Here is a 20,029-nt window from a genome sequence, read left to right as displayed (position 1 = left end):
ATTGCTCTAAGCAGTATATTGAAGTCTCCTGTAAGATTTTCCTGGTACCTACCTTGTGTTACTCTTGGGGGATATTTACAATTTGGTAATATGATAGCTTTAAATTTTTTTTAGCATATAACTGGAAAAATGAAATTAAAGCAAATTAAAATGATTCTCTTTATGCTTTAGTAACTACTGAAAATATTTATTTTAGATTCCCTATATCTATATAAGGGGTTATTCATTATTAACTACTAATGGATAATACTTTGAAGTCAGGAGTAATATGTAGACTTGAAGAATATTAATTGATAGTTTTTTCCTATAAAATATTTCCTCCGCTTCTTAGGAAAATAGCATCTTAAAAGTGAGGAATTTGATGCAATGGAAGAGTAAAGGTGGGAAGGAATGACATAGGTTGTTAATCCACTGAAGCTAAATACTTCACTGCTAGTTTGTTAATCCTTCACAGGATCCTAGGATGGTAGATTTAGAGCTAGAAGGAACCCTAGGGGCTACCTAGCTCCAGAACTCCTTTTTCTCGACCTTGCTCCCACTCATTTTAAAGATGTGGAAATCAAGTCCTGGAGAGTTTAAATAACTTGCTTAAAAATCATACTGGTATTAAATAGAAGAACCATGATTTGAACATCCAAATTTGCATTTTAGATGAACCAAGAGTCTCTGAGGGTAGTATATATCTTTTGCTTCACATTGGGCTATTAAGATTTGAAACTGGACTAGAACAACCAAATTCCTCAATCATTCTTTGTCTGCTGCTTTGACTGCAGATGTAGGAATCGTCATGACTTGCTCAAAGCTGCATGCCTCATTTTTTGGAAAGACAAGAAGAGAATCTGGGACATTTGATTTCCAGTCATATACTTCAATAGACTGCATCCTTTAGATTAGATTTAAAAAACAAGTCCTTTGATAAATCAGAATTATCCACCCTTCCTAAATCCAATAAGCAGTCTTTCCTCTTATCTATTCTTTATTTAGTAAAATGATAACTGTTAATGGTAATCAATCTTTGGGGTCACTGTATTTAGCACTACTATCATTTGCAGTAGCAAAGCTCAGCAAAAAGTGAGTTTATACATCCCAAGTTACAGCTGTCAAATGTTGTACTTTATTGCTGTCATTTAGTAGAAAAAATCCACATTCTTCAAAGCTCCAAATGGTTTCCAAAATGTACTGTGGTTTTCCCCAGTCTGTTTATCTCCAACATACAGTACAACCACAAAAAAGGCCCTTCCATAGTGTGCATGATTAATAAAACAGATATAGATCAATCCAGCAGGTTTTCCATGGGTATTTTTGGTCACAGATGTAGTTCATTAATCCCCAATTGCAAGGTGCTACCTCTTTATTGTGATTCCAAGAGAGACATTCCGCTTAGCACAAAGTGGAAATAGGCAAAGGCATGGTTGTTTTGGAGGTTATATTTAAAAACTTGTTTATAGGTTTTTAGTTTATGAAAAATATGAACCTATCCATAGTACTTTCTATAGACTATGATTCTGAAATTCCATTAATTTGTCAGGGGGTAAAGAGTACTTCAGACTGTTGCTTTCAGAATATTCCAAGAGGGAAAAAAACTGATTATACATTTGCAATGCAGATGAGTACATCGACACAGAGAATCAATGACTAGAATATATTTCCATTTCCTAGTTAATATGTTGTTTGAGGCTTTTTCTATTACAATATCCCGGTCTTGACATTTGTCTTTTTAAAAACTTTTAATCAAAATTATTTTTAAAAAAACACTGAAATTATTGCACAAAATTACCATTTTTGACCACTAAATGGGTTTAACATTATATGGAATTAAGTGCAACAAGCCAAATCCATCTCCCCCATGCAGTGCATAATCACATTCAAAAAATTCTTTATTTCTTTTTTCAATCAAAATTCCTATGCCTAAGAATGACTTTCAGTTGGTTATTTTTATTAGAAAATAGTCATGTTCAATCCCTAAGCCTGACTGACTTGATAACTATTTTGAACATGTTTATTTTAGTTTGTATTGCTGTTGCTCATTATGAAATAATTTACTACTCTATGTTTTTTATTGCCTTATATCCTGGGTCTCTTTATAACAAAGGATATATTTTATTTAAAAAATAGATGGATTTTTTTTATCTCTAAACCTCCTCTCTTTCTTCTCTCTTCTCCTGTCACCTTCTAGGTTTTCACTATTTTAGTTGGCATTATTATTGTAGTTTTTTTAACTGTATGAACCCATTGGTGCCCTTGGCAGAAAGATTTTGTTACAGGAAATCCAGAAGCTGAGCCTGCCTTTAGTTTCAGCAATTATATTTCTTTGGATTAAGTTCAGAGTCAGTTTGAGATTGTGAATAAAATTCTCATCTCGCTTCCTTCAGCAAGTCTTGAAAACCCCAGCTATGAAGAAGACAGTTTCATATTCAAATATGTATAGGAAGATGATAATCATTTCTAAATGCTTTCATTTAATTCTTTGGTAAAATTTCTTCATAAATAATCAGTGCATCTAATTTACAGAGAACCCTTTTTCCCCTTCTCTTCATTCCTTCATTCCCACCCCCCCTTTCTTCTTCCTTTATTTAATATTTTTTAAGAGTATATTTTGCATTTTGTATTTCTTTAAATCATGGGGATATAGCTGTGAAGCAACAGTTAAATGACTAGCTGTATACTATATTTTTTAAATCTAGAGACATAACCCTCACCTTTCTAAATGTCCCAGAATCTTAGTTATCCATTCTTCACAAGTGAAACTCATGTTTTTCATTACCAAATAAAATTAAGAATACGTAAGAAGTCATTGTTTTATTGCATATTGGGAAATAATGAGTGCTTCCAAAAGTCACACTTGAGACCAGACAATAGTCATAAGTATAAGATGACTATGGATATTATGAGATAATGTCTACTTGTCAGAAATGGAGAGTATAATCTTTTTCCATCAAAGTTCAAAAGTTAACTATGTACTTTACATTTTTTATGGCTTCTACTTAGAGATTGATAAAGGAATAAAAGGGGTAATGGTATGTATTCTTTTAGTGTGGGTATTTTCAATATTATATGTGGAAAATACTATATTTATTGTATGATATAATGTTTCAAAAACATTAGTTCTTCCCCAGAGAAGTCTGTTGTATGCCTCTCCACTCATTGAAAAAAATAGTTTCTTCATTACAATTGTTAATTTACACCCAGAAATATCACCCAAAGAAAATCCTTGGTTCATATGATGATTAAAAAGCATATATGGAAAATATTAGGTGAAACATGATAATATTAATTTTTCTATTTGTATGAAAATTAATTATTTTAAAAATCTACTGTTCTTTTATTACTTGGAAATCCTATGCTTAATCATGAAAGAAATTCATACTAAAGAAACCTCCTAGAGAAATCAAACTTTTCACATATGGTAAACACTTGGGTACCTCAGAAGCTTCTATTGAATTGGTTATGTTTAAGACCCTATTTAACATGCTTGGGTTTAAAAATCAGTTTAGATCATGTGTAGCCCATGTATCTTGCTATAGGAAACTTCTAAACTAGGCACTAGCAATACTCTTACATCTTGCATTAGAAGAAAAAGGAGGAGAGAACCTGGAATAGATGAACAGATTACATGGAAATCAGTTGCAGTGAGACTCTGCCCAAGGGTAACCAGAGTAAATGAGAAAAAGAAAACTGAAGGATGGAAGAGCAGCCCATATAGATGGGCAGGTGTTTTGCTCTTTGCAACCTTCTACTAAATTCTGGTCTAGATATTGTATACTTACATTTAGACTCTGGGAGAGGGAAGAATCGCAGACTAATGAACTTGTTTTGACTTATAGCAGGTCTGGGTTTGGTATTTGTCTCTTCAACAGAAGGAACAACTTCTGTTTTGTTTCAGATCAGCCCCTGGGGATGGAAAAGACCTATGTTATAAATTTGCACAATATGAGAATTCTCATTAGAGCAAGCCACTTTTTGATCACAGAATTCAAATAATAAAGATATTTGAAAAGAGAAATCAATTTTATATTTAAGCAATATTGAAAACTTTGGGTGTATCCTTTTCCCTTATCTTTTCTTTCTGTTACTTATAGGAGAGAATGGAGTTTCTCCTTGTTTCTTCATATTACTTCCATAATGTTTAGTCTAATGAGCTGATTTAGTGCTATAGCTAATTCAGGATCCATTAATTGAAATTTGTGAAAATTTACATAGAGGATTTAAGTTGGTATTTTGTTGCATTTTCTATGAAGGAATGAGTTTGCCGTGCAAATTCAAGCTAGAGAAAGATTGGGGCAGGGGGCAGGGGAGATGCTTATATATTTGATAAAATAAATTTTCCAGGACTTCTGAAATTCATAACATCCTAACATTTACACACACTTGTGGCTGTTTAATGAATTTTACCTTTCACTAAAGCATGTATAACAGTACCTCTACTTGGTATCCAGTAGTTTTTAGGTACTTTATTGGGCAACTAGGTGACACAACGGAAAGAGCTCCAGACCTGGAGTCTGGAAGACATTTCTTCACAAGTTAAAATCTGATCTCAAATAATTACTAGCTGTGTGAACCTGGGCATGTCACTTAACACAGTTGCCTCTTCTGTAAAATGAACAGGAGAAGGAAATGGCAAAACTCTATTGCATCTTTGCTAAGAAAATCCCAAATAGAACATTATTGAAAAATGGCTGAACAACAACAAAAGTTACTTTTTTTTTTTAGTTTTTGCAAGGCAAAGGGGTTAAGTGACTTGCCCAAAGTCACACAGCTAGGTAATTATTGAGTGTCTGAAGTCATATTTGAACTCAGATCCTTATGACTCCAGGGCTGGTGCTCTAGCCACTGTGCCACCTAACTCCAAAAGTTACTTTTAATGAGACTGATCATTAGGAGAGTAATTTAAAGGATCATAATTTCTAAGGTAAAATGTACTTTAGAGGCTATCAATACTAAAGTTAATTTACTACTAATGAAATCAAGCCTGAGAGAGGTTTAAGTGACTTACCCAGGTTAGTCATATATCTAGTTTGAGCCCAGGCTTTCTTGACTTTAGGATACTATTTCAAGATGCCTCACTACACATAAACTATTTTATGTGAAGTATCCTAAGGAGAACTTTTTCTTTAGAAATAAGAATAAAGATTTGTTTCTTTCTCAAAAAAACTTTTTATATAAGAAAATTGTGATATCTAATCACTCACATCCAGGATTTATCATGTATAACTATGTTCAACTTAATAATTCTTTATAATCCTTAGAGTATCAATCTCTGACAACACCCCTTTAACATCTGATTTCATATTGACAAGCTCATTCTTGTTCCTATTTTGACATGTTGCAAATTAAAGTATAAATTTTAAAATTGTCTCCTTGCCTTTTGATCAGAACCTGTGATTTCATTAATATAGAGAATTATATAATTCTTGAATGTACTTTATAGTCTTAGAGTTTTTTGAGGTACTAATGAGTTAAATGACTTGATTGAGGTTATCCTCAATAACAGACTTAAACTCCAGGCATACATATTAAACTTCTCAGTTTAAGACTGATGTTTGTTATCATATTGAGATAAGATTCTTCTATGCCCATACTTTGTAGGGTTTTTAGCAAAAATATTAGCTGTCAAGAGTCTTTTTTCATCTCTCTAATTAAATAATTGGGTTTGGTTTAGGTATATTTTTGTTTTTAATATAATTAATTATGTCAATTATCAGAACCATCCTTCTATACATGATACAAATTAAAATTAGATATAATAAATGAATTTTTGGATTAATTGGTATAGTCTTTTTGCCAAGATTTATTTAGTATTTCTATATATTAAAGGTACACTTGTAGTCTTTCTGACTTCCCACTATGCCATATAATTTTTTGTCCTTGAGTGAAAAATAAAACTTTAATGGGGGTCACTTATTTTATTGTATAGAATTCACACTTTTAACTTTATTGTACAGGACTCACACTTTTAATTTAATCATTTCAAAATAAGTCAGACACTTCCCAGCTGTGTGAACTGGGCAAATCGCTAAAACCTATTTGCCACCATTTTCTCATCTGTAAAAATGGCAAACCACTCTAGTATCTTTGCCAAGAAGGCCCTAAAAGAAATCACAAAGACTTTGCCATAATTAAAATGACTCAACAAGAACAGGAAACAAGAGTTCCAAATAGCATTAGAAATAAGATTTAACAGCTATACTACAAAGATTATTTCCAAAAAAATTAAGAAAGCAAGTATTTTAAATTCTTTTCGGGACCAGATATAGGCCTGATTGCCCTGATTACTTAGGGAAATATAAAGGAAAGAAAGAGACCTATAGATCCACTATAATGAATGAATCAGTTGATTCAGAAGGAAGGTTTTACATTAGGAAGATAATTGATGTAATTACACTAAAAACAAAAGTATCCCCAAATTACGCAATTATCTCAACAGTTATGAAGAAAAGGCTCTTGACATTTTTTGCTTAAAGCCCTACAAAGTAAGGATACAGATGAAACTTTTATTATTCTGATAACAAGCATCTATCTTAAACACAGAACTAATGTAATAGGGAAACATTTAAAATTTTTCCAATAAAGAGTAGTAAAATAAGCCTACTCCCTTTTCCTGCTATTATTTGATATAGCTCTAGAAATCTAGCAATAGCAAAAAAAGACAGCAATTAAAGGCATAACAACTGTCAAAGAGAAGACAGAAGCTATCCCTATTTGCTGATGAAATAATGATTTAATTAAAAAATTCAAGGAAGTCAGCAAAAACAAATTGAAACAACACTTTCAACTAAGTTGTAGACTATGAAACAAATCCACAAAATTACCAGCAAAATCCAAGAGACAATAATAAAATGGTCATTTAGAATAATTACAAGGTGCACAAAATATTTTAGAGTAAATCTACAAAACCTACTCAACATTTCTATAGATTGAATTATAAGATGATCCTTAAAGAAATAAAGACTAAAATAAATAGCCAGGGGAATACTCAGTACTTATGGTTGTACTGCTCCAATATAATAAAAATGATAATAATATTATGTATTTAGTTATGTACCAGTCTTCCAAAGGGGTATTTTACAGATTTAGACAAATAATTTGCAAATTCATTCAGCGGAGTAAAAGACCTAGAAATATCAAGGAAAACAATGAGAAAAAAGTTGGAAATGAAATATTTTCATACTTCCAAATATAGAATAATGTAGAAAAATCAAAGCCATTTGTTATGTTACATACTAAATAAAGAAGAAATAGAAATAACTGAACTTAGTAATTCAGTGTTTGTTGAACACCAAAACTCACATTACCCACGAAAGAGTTCCTTAATAATAACTTCTGGGGAAAATAGAAGACAATGTTGTAAAAGTTAGACTTAGACCAATGTCTATTCCACAATTAATTCTAAGTGGATATGTGATTTGACTATTAAAGACTATACCATAAAATCTTAGAAGAGATGGAGATCACATAGCTATTGAGAGGGAATGAATTCTTTAAAAAAATTTTCTTTACTCAATAGATTTTTGTTGAAAGCTCTTGTTTGATGACATAAATTTTTCTTATATTACCTCCTTCTCAGATTCCACTTAGGAAGTGAATTTTTAACAACAAAAGAAATAGAGGCAATGAGGAAAGACAAAACAGATACTTTCAATTACATGAAATATAAATACTTTGCACAAACAAAATTAATACATCAAGGGAAAGAAAGGAAATTGTCAACTGGAAAAAGGCAAAAACTTTGTGTCTGATAAATATTTGATATAAAGCACATATATAACTAAGAAAAATCTAAAAGATCAAACACCAACTCCCAACAGATTTATGGCTAAAGTATATGAGCAAGCAACTTTCAAAAGAAGAAACACAAGCCATAAACAACCATATGAAAGAATGCTTCAAATAATTTATCAGAGAAATATAAATCAGCACAAATGATCTCAAATCACAACCAGAAAATTGGCAAAAGATGAAAATAGTTTGGGAGGGTTTGTGGAAAGACATGAACACTAATAGATTTTTGACTGATTATGAATTAGGTTAACTATTTTGGAAGACTATATGGAATTGTGTACACAAGGTGACTAAAAAAAGTCCATATTCTCTGATCCAGAGTTTCAACTGTCAGGTATATAACCCAAAGGTATAATTTATCAAACCAAAGCTTTATATACATCAAAATATTTATAGAATCACTTTTTATGGTAACAAAGTATTAGAAAAATGTGGATATCCAATGATTGGGTAATGGTTAAATATTATATGATATATGAATGTATTAGAATATTATTGCTATAAGAAATGTCAAGAATATAAAAAGACATGGAAAGATTTACATGAACTGATACAAAGTGAAATAAACAGAGCCAAGGAAATGATAAATACAATAATTATAACAGTGGAAAAGGAACAAGTACTTAAAAATAATAAAAACTGAATGAGAAATTTTAAAGAATAATTTGTTCCAAAGAAGAACTATGTGAAGTCACCTCTCCCCAGTTCACATGTGGGGACAGTTAGGTGGTGCAGTGAATAGCACACTGGCCTTGGAGTCAGAAAGACCAGAGTTCAAATATGACCTCAGACACTTAATAATTACCTTGCTTTGTGACCTTGGGCAAGTCACTTAGCCCCATTGTTTTGAAAAAACCTAAAAAAAATTTTAAAAAGTCCACATGTGTCTATTTGAACCTCACATATAATATCAGATGGAAAAATTTGATGATTAGTTATACTAGAAGTTTTCTTTCTTTTTAAAAATCTGTTTGAAGAGGTAGTATTTTGAAGAGGGATGGAGGAGAAAGAGAGATATAGTGAAATGTGGATGATGTAAAAATCAAAAGTTATTAATAAAAGATTTTTTGAAAGAAATTAGTTTTTTTCCCTGTTTGCTGATAAGTTTTTGCTTCATCAGTGTAACAATTAACTTAGAAAGCATACACCTAGCAGTCAGGTGTTACTCTACCATCAATAAGTCATTTGCCTTAGGAAGTAATGATCTCTCTGCCTGAGTACTTTTCTGACAGATAGATACAGTCATTATTTCACAAATTATTGTGATAATCTATAGAATAAAGATGTCAATTTAAAAGTGAAAATATGCTTCAAAATGCAAAATACTGTGTCATCCCATCTCTCTATCACTGTCCCACCTTACTCCCTACTCTTTCTCAAGATCATTCTCTTTTTCTTTCTCTGTACTCTCTCAGTCAAACTAGGCTCAGATCTTGAATAGTAATAATAGCTATCATTCATATAGTGCTTCAGAATTTGAGAAATACTTTATTTATGTAATATTTTGGCTTCACTAAGCACTTAATTAAATACTTAATGACAGATCCTGATAACAGTCTTGTGAGGTAGTAATGTACCCTTCTATTACAAGTGAGGAAGCTTAGGGTCACTTCCAGAGAACTTAAATGACTTGCCCAAGGTCATTTAACTTTTTCAACCCAGGATTCAAATGCAGTTGTTCTCAACATCAAGATAAGTATTCTTTCTTACATATCATGACAGCTTCTTCCTTAACTTCTCAGTCTGATATCTCAAACTCTCCAGAATTTGCCTCCCATTTATATTTCTTTCATATTGATCCCTTTACATGCTGCATTTCTGCCAAACTGTTTTACTAGCTGTTCTTCAGACTTAGCATTCCACTTTCTGTCTCGAGGACTGGATAGGCTGTCCATTTTCCAGGAATGTATTTCTTCCTCACTTGTCTCTGAAAGTCCTTAATTTATTTCAAGGCTCAGTTCAAGTATCACCTGTTCCATTAAGTTTTTTTTTATTCCATTTATTTTTAGTGCCATATTCCCTTATAAATCTACAGTTATTTGCTTATGTTTATGAAGGTTTCATCTACCTCCCATCCCCTCAAGTAAAATATTAGTTTCTTACGAGCAGGGACTCCCACCTCTCTCCCTCCCCCATTCCTCTTCTTCCCTCCTTCCTTCCTTCCTTCCTTCCTTCCTTCCTTCCTTCCTTCCTTCCTTCCTTCCTTCCTTCCTTCCTTATCTATTCACAGTATTTGGCATAGCGCTTTGACAGGGTTAATGGAGAGATCTTGTTCTCTGACCTCCAGCTTTGGTAATGAAGATATTGAGTTTTAGACTCTAAGGTGCCTGAAGGGAAAAGTAGACATGTAGAGGAAGCAATACCTTGATCATGTCCCTATTCCTAGCTTACTAAACTATGGACTTTTGGGAATTTTCTTGTATATACATATATATATATATATATGTATATGTATATATATATATATATATATATATATGTATATGTATATATGTACATATATATATATATAACTTGTTTGATTAGTATCACTTTCTGCCATCCTTATGCAATTAAAATTTTATACAACTGATCTATTTTGTTTTGACTCATTTCCCCAGAAATATCTAAATAACCCTAAGCACATTTCTCCAAAAAATCTAATTAAAGAGACTTAATAGAGTTTAATCAATCAACAAACATTTATTAGGCACTCACTATTTCCTAGGTAATATGTTAGGCTTTGAGAAGGATGAATGAATTGGCATGAGTATTTTCATTCCATTTGATTTTAGTTTAGTGCTTTCATAAGAAGCAGCAGGGTCTAGGAGATAGAAAGCAGGCCTTGGAGTCAGTAAGATCTGGTTTCAGCTTGGGCTCTGACATATTTTGGTTGTTTTAACCTGGGTACTATTATGGTCCTCACTTTGCAGTTGAAGAAACTGAGGTAGACAGGTAAAATGATTTGCCCTGGGTCATGCAACTAGTAAATATTGAATTTGAACTTAGATTTTCCTGATGCCTGGTCCAGTGACCTGTCCACTATAATACTATGTGGCAATTTTAGGCAATTAAAACCTATTCTTATACACAAACACACACACACACACACACAAAAAAAAAAAAATTAAACCTTTTAGTGCTATGGTCAAGGGGGTCAAACTTGAGGCTTCAAGCCACCTAGTGGAATCAGATTAAAATTTTAATTGGGAAATGTTTTATAAAATAATTAAAAATATAATATAATATCAATTTGTGTTTTATAAGTCAGTATGTAGCCTATAGACATCTGTTTCTATTTGCATTTGATATCACTTCTCTAGGCAACTCTTTAAGAGCATGAGTTAACTAAAAAAGTATAGTGGGAGTTTCCTAAATTACATGTAACCAAAGGTCTAATCCTTGACTCTGTTATATTGTTGTTCGGTCATTCCTACTCTTCATGACCTCATTTAGGATTTTCTTGGCAGAGATACTAGCTTGTCATTTCCTTCTCTAGTTCATTTTATAGATGAGGAAACTTAAGCAAACAGGGTTAAATGACCTGTTTAAGGGTCACACATCTAATAATTGTTTGAGGTCTGATTTGAACTCAGGAAGGAGAGTTTTCCTGACTCCAGTCCTGGAAGTCTACTATGCCACCTAACTTCATTGACCCTATATACTTTAGCACTGAATGAAATTTGTGATACAGGTGTTGGTCACTTTCACTATTATTTTTATTTCCACTATCTATTTATCAAACACTTATTTTAGGAGAGATACACACATATGTATTATTTTAGGAGAATTATAAAGAATAGACTTCTATTGCCTAAATTTGCCAGCTAGGTGGTATAGTAGGTAGGTCCTTGGACCAGGTATCTGAAAGATCCAAGTTTAAATTCAGTAAATTCAGATATTTACTAATTGCATGATCCTGTGCAAGTCATTTAACTTCTGTCTGCCTCAGTTTCTTCAACTGCAAAGTAAGGTCCATAATAGTACCTACTTCATAGAGTTATTAGAGATTAAATGAAATATTTTAAAAAGCTCTCCAGTATGGTACTTAGCCCAGAGTAGGGATATATAAAATGCTTATTATTTCTTTCTAAAAGGAAACTGTATCTGAGAAGTTGCATGGTATATTGGAAATAGTGTAGGATTTGGACTTAGGGAACCTGGGTTTAAAATAACTTTAGCCTCAACTTCTTGCACAAGTTGGGGTAAATCAAAACTGCCTCAGTTTCTTCATTTGTAAAATGAAAGTATTGAAACAGATGATGAGTGAGGTCCCTTCCAGGTCTAAATGATCTTATGATTCACTATATTAAATATTTTATAAAAACATTAATTTGGTATTTGTGACTTCTGCCACTAGGGAGAAATTTAAGGCAAAATATCATAATTAACAGTCAATGAGACAGCTATCACCGTCTCAGCTTCCATGTCATTTAGCATCATATTTTATATGTGTAAGGAAGTAGTACTAATAATAGAATGTGTCTTCTTCAACCAAGGGATCATCATGCATAGTAATCTTGTAAGGATGATCAACTGTGAAAGGCTGTAGCTACACTGATCTATACAATGACTCAAGACAATTCCAAAGGACTCATGATGGAAAAAATTCTATCTGCCTCCAGAGAGAGAATTTTGAATGTAAACTGAAGTATAATTTTCATACTTTATTTTTCTTGCATTTTAGAAAAATATTATCAAAATGGAAATGTTTTAAATGATTACACATGGATAATTGATATCTTACTTGCTTTGTCAGTGGGTGTGGGAGGGAAAGAATTTGGAGTTCAAAATTTAAAAAGAAAAGAATGTCAAAATAAATAAATAGTAAAATTTAAAAATGTTTTCTTCATTTGGACTACCCATTCTGGTAGGAGTTTCAGAGTATTAGTGTAGCATCATTAAGGTGAGGAATAGATAAGCACCTACATTGAATTAAGTGGTGTGAGAGAAGCAAAATATCATGATTAACAGTCATCTGTCTATCACTGTCTTAGCTTTGTGCTACTTTTTCCTCCCTCCCTGAAAGTTTACATTTCCTCAAAGAGACAAGATTGACATCTGTGAAACAATCAGAAATCAAGAGCATATGATTAACTAATATAAAATAACATTAAACTCACTCACTTTACAGATCAGTGAAAAACAAGAATCCAGAAAATAATGAGCTCTCTATAAAGGTTCCTAGAGGCAGAGGCAGAAGATACCCTGGGCCATGAAGCATGGGTGGGTTTTCAATAGGCATAGAGATTTGATGAAGGCAATTGCAAGAGCAGAACATGATAAATAGTTAAAGAACTCAGAATGAAAATGTAATATAGAGAGATAAAAAAGTAGACAGGTTTAAATAGGAAAAGGAATATATATGTTGGATAATATTGTATCATGGATGGGGCAGCTATGGATAGAGTACCAGACTTAGAGGCAAGAAGACTCATCTCTCTGAGTTTAAATCTGGTCTCAGACACTTACTAGTTGTGTGAATCTGGGTGAGTCATTTAACTCTGTTTGCCTTGGTTTCCTCATATGAACTGGAAAAAGAAATGGCAAAATCCTCCAGTATCTTTGCCAAGAAAAAATTGGAGTGAGGAGTCTGAAATGACTTAACAAGTACTGAGAGATACAGTTAAATAATGGAATGGAATGCTTATAGAATGATTCAAATACCAAATTGAAAAGCTTAAGTTTCACCTGAGGGGTAAAATGAAACTTTTGGAGTAGAAGAATGATTTGATGAATTCAGTGTTTTAGAAAGATTAGTTAGAATTGATTAGAGAGAGAAGGGAAATTGGAGTCAGGAAAACCATCCAGGAGGTGATTTAGAGCTGGAAAAAAATATTAGATACTACCAGTTCCACCCCTTCATTTTACAAATGAAGGCACTGAGTTCCTGAAAGTCCTAACAATGACTTATTCAAGGTCATTTAAGTAGTACTTGTCAAATACCAATTTGAATTCAGGTCTTGGACTCCAAAATCAATGGTCTTTCTCACTGCAGATAATTGCTACTAAAATAACAGCAAATCTATAAGTTTAAAATGATCAAAATTATGGAAAATGTAAGAAAAGAATGCTCATATTTGAAATTTGATTTAGTATTTTTTTAATGCAATGATATTGCATGTACTAATACTCAGTACTGAGTTCATCAGCTACTCAGAATCCAAGTAAAGGAATATAATTTCTCCCAGTTGGTTTTGTATGTCTATCACCCAGGAGCAGTTTAAAAACTTCCAATATTCACAGTCCCTATGAATGCACCTCAGTGATACATAGCCTGTCCCTTAGGTAGCAATTTATGAAAACATGGGAAACATCTGGGAAATCATGGGATCTAGAATTGGACTCCAGTAATATGTGACATGCCAATGAAAGAAATTAGTTCTAGAATCCTGCATTATATGTTGGGTAAATGTTTGGAAACAAACCATTCAGACATTGAACTTGCCTTTAACTGAACCCTACATGTTTATGTAGGAGGATACCATGCTAAATTTTGATGGAGCTATGGTGGATTTAGAGGTGACTCAAATATACTGAAATGACCCTTAGGAATGAAGCCTTCCAAATTTAGGCAATAGGGTCAAAGGAAATGAATTGTGACAGTTTTAAGTAAGAAGGATTTTCTAATAGAAGCAATTATAAATTTAAGGTGATTGTGTTAGGCACACTACCTAATAAATGACTTGAAAGAGTTCTGCCTCACCCCACCCCTGGCCCCACCAGACAATGCAATCTTCCAGGAATATTATAGCCAAAATTCAGAGTTTCCTAATTAAAAAAAATACTTTAAGTAGGCAGAAAGAAAGGATTCAAATATCAAGGAGTTACACATGATTTGGCAATTACCACTATAAAAGAAGAGAGCTCAGAATACAATATTTCAGGAGACAAATGATATGTTTACAACCAATGATAATGTATTTTTAAAAAGTGAGCATAAGATTCTATAGAGGAAAAAATGAATCTTTAATAAACTAGATAACTTTCCCAGCATTCCTGCTGAAAGATTAGAACACTGTAAAAACTTTAAAATACAAATACAAGAGTCAATAAAAACATAAAAAAGATGAATATGATTCATCAATAATAAGGGACTAAACAAGGATGAACATTCTAATATGCAGAGATGACATATATGTTCCCTAGAACCATATAATCATCAGGTCAAAGCGAGAGTCTAATAAGACAAAAGATCCAGATGTGTTTTTTGGTTGTTTGTTTTATGATTCTATGTTCTCAAAATAAGAAAGGAAAGGTAGGAAAAAAATGATTATACCATGGTAGGAAATCCAGTCTCCTCTCAATTTCACTAAATGACAAAACTGAAGAAATCTTCTGAGAACCCTTATAATAATGGTCTACTAGAATGGAGTTTGAATTTCAGGAAGTCAACAGTTTCTCAGGCTTCCTTTCACCTCCCTCCTCCCAAATCTCCAAGTATAAATCATTATCCGTTACTGAACTTTGATCTGCAGACAAGGTCCAACATTCGCATTCCAACTTCCCAGTGCCAGAAACTGATTATCCCAGATCAAAACACTATAAAAACTGGGAGGCTAGGTGTTGCAGTAGATAGAGCACCGGCCCTGGAGTCAGGAGTACCTGGGTTCAAATCCAGCCTCAGACACCTAATAATTACCTAGCAGTGTGGCCTTGGGCAAGCCACTTAACCCTATTGCCTTGCAAAAACTAAACACTATAAAAACCTACCAGACTTTACTTTTTTTTTTTTTTGTAGGATCAAATTCACCCATTATCTATTGACCAGGACTGGGACTTAGGATCTCAGCTGCCATCCCTATCTTCCAAGTCACTTCTTAGGGAATGTAGAATACAAAACTATACTGGGCACCCCATATTCTTAAACTAGGACTTCTTCCTTCTGACACAAGGTCTGTGTTAATTTGTACACTCCTAGTTACATACCCTTCAGGTTTTTCTCTCTAGTAACATGAATGATTTATATGGGATTTTGATACCTGTCTTTTACTATACTTTGGAATCATTAACTTAAACTGCATAAAGAAAACAGTTGGGGGAAAGGGAATAGAAGGATGGGAAAATTTTTTTTCCTTTTTCTCTCTTGTTTTGAATTTTTGCAAGGCAATGGGGTTAAGTGATTTGTCTAAGGTTACATAGCTAGGTATTATGTGTATGAGGTTGGATTTGAACTCAGGTCCTCCTAACTCCAGGACCAATGTTCTATCCACTGCATCACCTAGCTGCCCCTGGGGAAAAATTTTTCATACAATTTAGGTGGACACGTTGAAGTTTATACAAATAAAAAGGAAATAATATGTATGGGTGGGAGAAAATGGCATGTGAACCTCACTTTATTGAATCTAGTCAAAGGAGGGTAGAAAATACACATAGTTGGGTACAGAAATATATTTTACTCAACAAAGAAACAGAGGAAAAAAGGAGAGTAGGGAATAAGATAAGGGTAGATCAAGGTAAGGATCAGTTTCAAACAAAAAAGTTCATATCAAGGACTGTCCATCTCACAGAGAGGTTTAAAAGGGAAAAAAAAGGATTTAAAAATATTATTTGACTCTAAATGGGAAAAAAGAATTCAGGCAGAAGAAGAGAAATAGCTTTTATTAAACCTAGAACACTGGTGATAAACACATTTCTCTCTCACTACCCTCCCCAAAAAAGGGGACATGAAACCCATCAATGAATGCAACAATCAACCATGATTTCAGAGGACTCTTGAGGAAATATGTCACCTACCTCCTGCAGAGGAGATTGACTGAGAGTACAGACTAAAACCTTTTTTTTTAAATGACCAATATAGGCATTTTTTTTGCTTTACATTGAATATTTATCACAAGAGTTTTTGTTATCTTCTCACTTTTAATGGAATGGGGGGAGGTGGAAGAGAAAGTGGATTTTTATTAATTGAAAAAAGTAAAAATAAGTTTGGAAATATAAATAAACTTGGGCTTTTAGAGAAGAAAAATACTTTGTCTTTCATCTAATCTGACCCCCCCCCCCATTTTGTTCTCGACCTTATTTTTTGGGAGGGTATTATTTTTGAATGTACTGCAAAAGTGAATTAGATAATTACAAAACACTTTGGGGCTGAAGAACTGACACCTAAAGCTCATCAGCATAAAGTTTGATTTTTTATTTTAGGTTTTTACAAGGCAAACGGGGTTAAGTGGCTTGCCCAAGGCCACAGAGCTAGGTAATTATTAAGTGTCTGAGACCGGATTTGAACCCAGGTACTCCTGACTCCAGGGCCGGTGCTTTATCCACTATGCCACCTAGCTGCTCCTATAAAGTTTGATTTTTTAAAATAATCAATTTCATGTTGTTTTGATTTGTTTAAGAATCAGAATGTTTATTTTGTTAGCTACCAGAACTGCTTTAATCTCCCTGAATGTTCTGATAATTATAGCAGCTCACTTTTACATAGTTCTTGACAGTTTGAAAAGTCCTGTCCTTTCATCAACTCTGAGTAGTAATAAGTGTAAATATCATCATTCTCATTTTACAGAGAAGGAAACTGAGACTCTAAGAGAGAAAATAATTTCATTGGATTTGACATGTTGCTGCTGACTTTCAGACTAACTTTCTGAGGACTTGCTTTGGTCTTTATATTCCAAACACCTAGAAATGGGATAATAATAAATTTAGAGCTAGAAGAGAATGTGAGCTCAGTTAATACTCTATTATTTTTACAGATGAGGAAACCCAAATATTTTCCTCAAGCTTAGGATTCTACAACAGTCTTCTATTTCTGAGATTGAAATCAAGTGAGGACAAAGGATATTTCATTTTTGTCACTGAATCTCCAGGATCTAACACAGAATCTAATACATAGTATATGTTTGTTGATTGATTGACTAAGATGATTATTTTGTCATTGTTTGGCTAAAAGAGTTCAAATGAATGAGACACTTGAGTGGTTCTGAAATGTCAAGTCCAATATTGGCACCACTGTATGAAAAGACTGAAGTTGTAGGATAGCAAAATGTCAAAATTTCATTTGTCAAATTTGAAGCCAAAAATTCCTCAGGGGTCCTACTTTGGAGGAAAATGGGATCCAAGGATAATAAATGACTTGCCAAAAGTCACAGAAATATTAAGTAGGAAAGAGCTGGGATTTGAACCAGAATGCTGTGAGGCTCTAATAAGAAAATGAATGTAAAGTTTGTTGCTGGTTATTATTTTTAGTTTGGAGACACCATGCCTCTAGCCTGGTGAGGTCTTCATTCTCTTAGCATTCTACTTAATGTACTACTTCAGAATTCAGAAAGTGTTTCTTAGAATAATTTAGGGGTTTCATTTAACAAGTTGACTGGGGGGGTAGGAAATGTATACATATATACTTTTAGTTATAATATATATTCTTAGCACTTTTAAGAGTCTAGATAATCAAATAAACAAGAAATCAAGCAATGATTTTTTTTTATTTTTTTAAGCAATGATTTTTGACAATTGCTGATTCCTCAGGTGCAAATAGTCACACAAAATTGAATATCCCCTAAGTCAGTTAGTGCTTGCCCCCAGCACAACCGTCATTCAAGCTCATGTCCTCTGAGATAAATGCAAAATTATTTCTAGTCCATTTATGTAACTTTATGACTTTGTTGCTTCTTGACATTGTTTGAGGAAGAATAGAAGAGGTAGACCTGGAGGAAGGTGATTTAATTCCTTCATCTTTCTCAATTTCCTAACTAGTTGTAGACATTCTTTAATTCTTAGACTTCCATTTGCAAAAGCAATCACTTTTTTCACTGTCTAACTATTTTTTTAATTGTTTCTGATTCTTTATGACCCCCCTTTTACTGTTTTCTGGAGTAGTTGGCTATTTCCTTTTCCAGCTTATTTTATAGATGAGGAAATTGAGGCAAATAGGATTATTGTATTTCCCCTTGTATAATAAGCACACTTTTAAAAAAATTTGGGGTCTAACAACTGGGAGCATCTTACACACTAGTTGTAGATTTTTTTACTTGCATTTCCTGCTTTTCCATGCTTGTTATCTTTGCCCTCATTGTATCTCATTTGCAAATGTCAACAATATGGGGGGGGCAGCTCTAACTGACTTTAGGGAATATTAAATTTTGTGACTATTTTCACCTGAGAAATCAGCAATTGCCAAAAATCATGGTTTGATTTATTGTTTATTTGATTATCTAGACTCTTAAAAGTGCTAAGAATGCATATTATAAGTCCATAGACATACATTTGTTACAGCATATTAGGTTATGTTTTGCCATGTTCTGCCCAGAAGTGGCTCAGAAAAGATTTTTTATATAGGGCTGAATTCAAGTTCAAAGTGATCCAGTTGACAAAAGTGAATGGAAATTGTGTTGCTGAACATCAGTTTGGTCCTCCTCCAACTGAGAAAAAAATTCAAGACTGGCTATAGGAAGGAGAAACCCTACTGAAAATGCCACGGCAGAAGAAGATCATGTGAGGCAAGTCAGCCAAATGACCCAAGTTAGGGAATTGAAGAGATAGATTGAAGAGCAAAGGGTCATTGGAATTCCTGTGTCCACAAAGATGGTTAAACACGAGGCAAGAAGAATTGTTGATGAAAAGTGACTGATTTGAAAGGAGGACACAAATGGTGCTTCATGAAATGGAATGGACTAAGCATGCATCCAGGCACTAGACTAGCCAAAGGAATGCCTGTGGTCAACCATAGCCCAGAGCACAGGTGGGAGACCAGTCAGAGCCTCTGCTAAGACAGTGATTCCTTGTCAAACACAGATGAGGATGAGCCAATGGATGGGAGTTTTGACAGTGATGAGGAGTTGTATGAATTTTATGATGAATAAAACTTGAGTTCAATAACTTTATGTAATACATTTTCTTTTCAAATTTTGGGCCCCCAAATTAAGTTGTGTCCATGTTTAAACATGGAGGTATCTTATACATGGGGAAATACAGTAAATGACTGGGGTCCAGCATCATGCACCTAGTAAGTGTCTATATTTGAACTCAGGAAAATAAGTCTTCCTGACTCCAGAACATTCTATCCACCAGACCACATAACTGTCCATAAAAACACTCATAACTGACATTATCTGATTTGTGTCTTGAAACAAACCCTATGAGGTAAGGCATTACAGGCATTATGCCCCCCATTTTACAGTTGAGGAATTTGAGCTTAGATACATCAGATGACTTCTCTATGATTGCATAACTAGTAAGTAACCTAGGTACTTTTTGAATTCAGTTCTTCCTAGCTCTAAGTCTAGTTTTAATACTCCTTCTTTAGCTTCTTATTTGAAATCTTAGGTTTACATAA

The 20,029-nt window shown here is 33.4% G+C and overlaps 1 protein-coding gene across 4 annotated transcripts in view; it reads right to left on the bottom strand.

Annotated features, from left to right (window-relative positions):
- The window catches only part of COL8A1 (collagen type VIII alpha 1 chain), a 215,016-nt gene that overhangs the window by 77,065 nt on the left and 117,922 nt on the right, over nt 1–20,029 (bottom strand). For all 4 annotated transcript variants that reach the window (XM_074214315.1, XM_074214313.1, XM_074214312.1 and 1 more), the window contains exon 2: nt 3,768–3,891. The gene's annotated coding sequence lies outside the window, so the exon portion shown is untranslated. The remainder of the gene's footprint in view (nt 1–3,767; nt 3,892–20,029) is intronic.

This window comes from Macrotis lagotis, chromosome 1 (assembly GCF_037893015.1).
Source record: "Macrotis lagotis isolate mMagLag1 chromosome 1, bilby.v1.9.chrom.fasta, whole genome shotgun sequence".
Lineage (NCBI taxonomy): Eukaryota > Metazoa > Chordata > Mammalia > Peramelemorphia > Peramelidae > Macrotis > Macrotis lagotis.
This window is presented reverse-complemented; position numbering and strand designations above follow the sequence as displayed.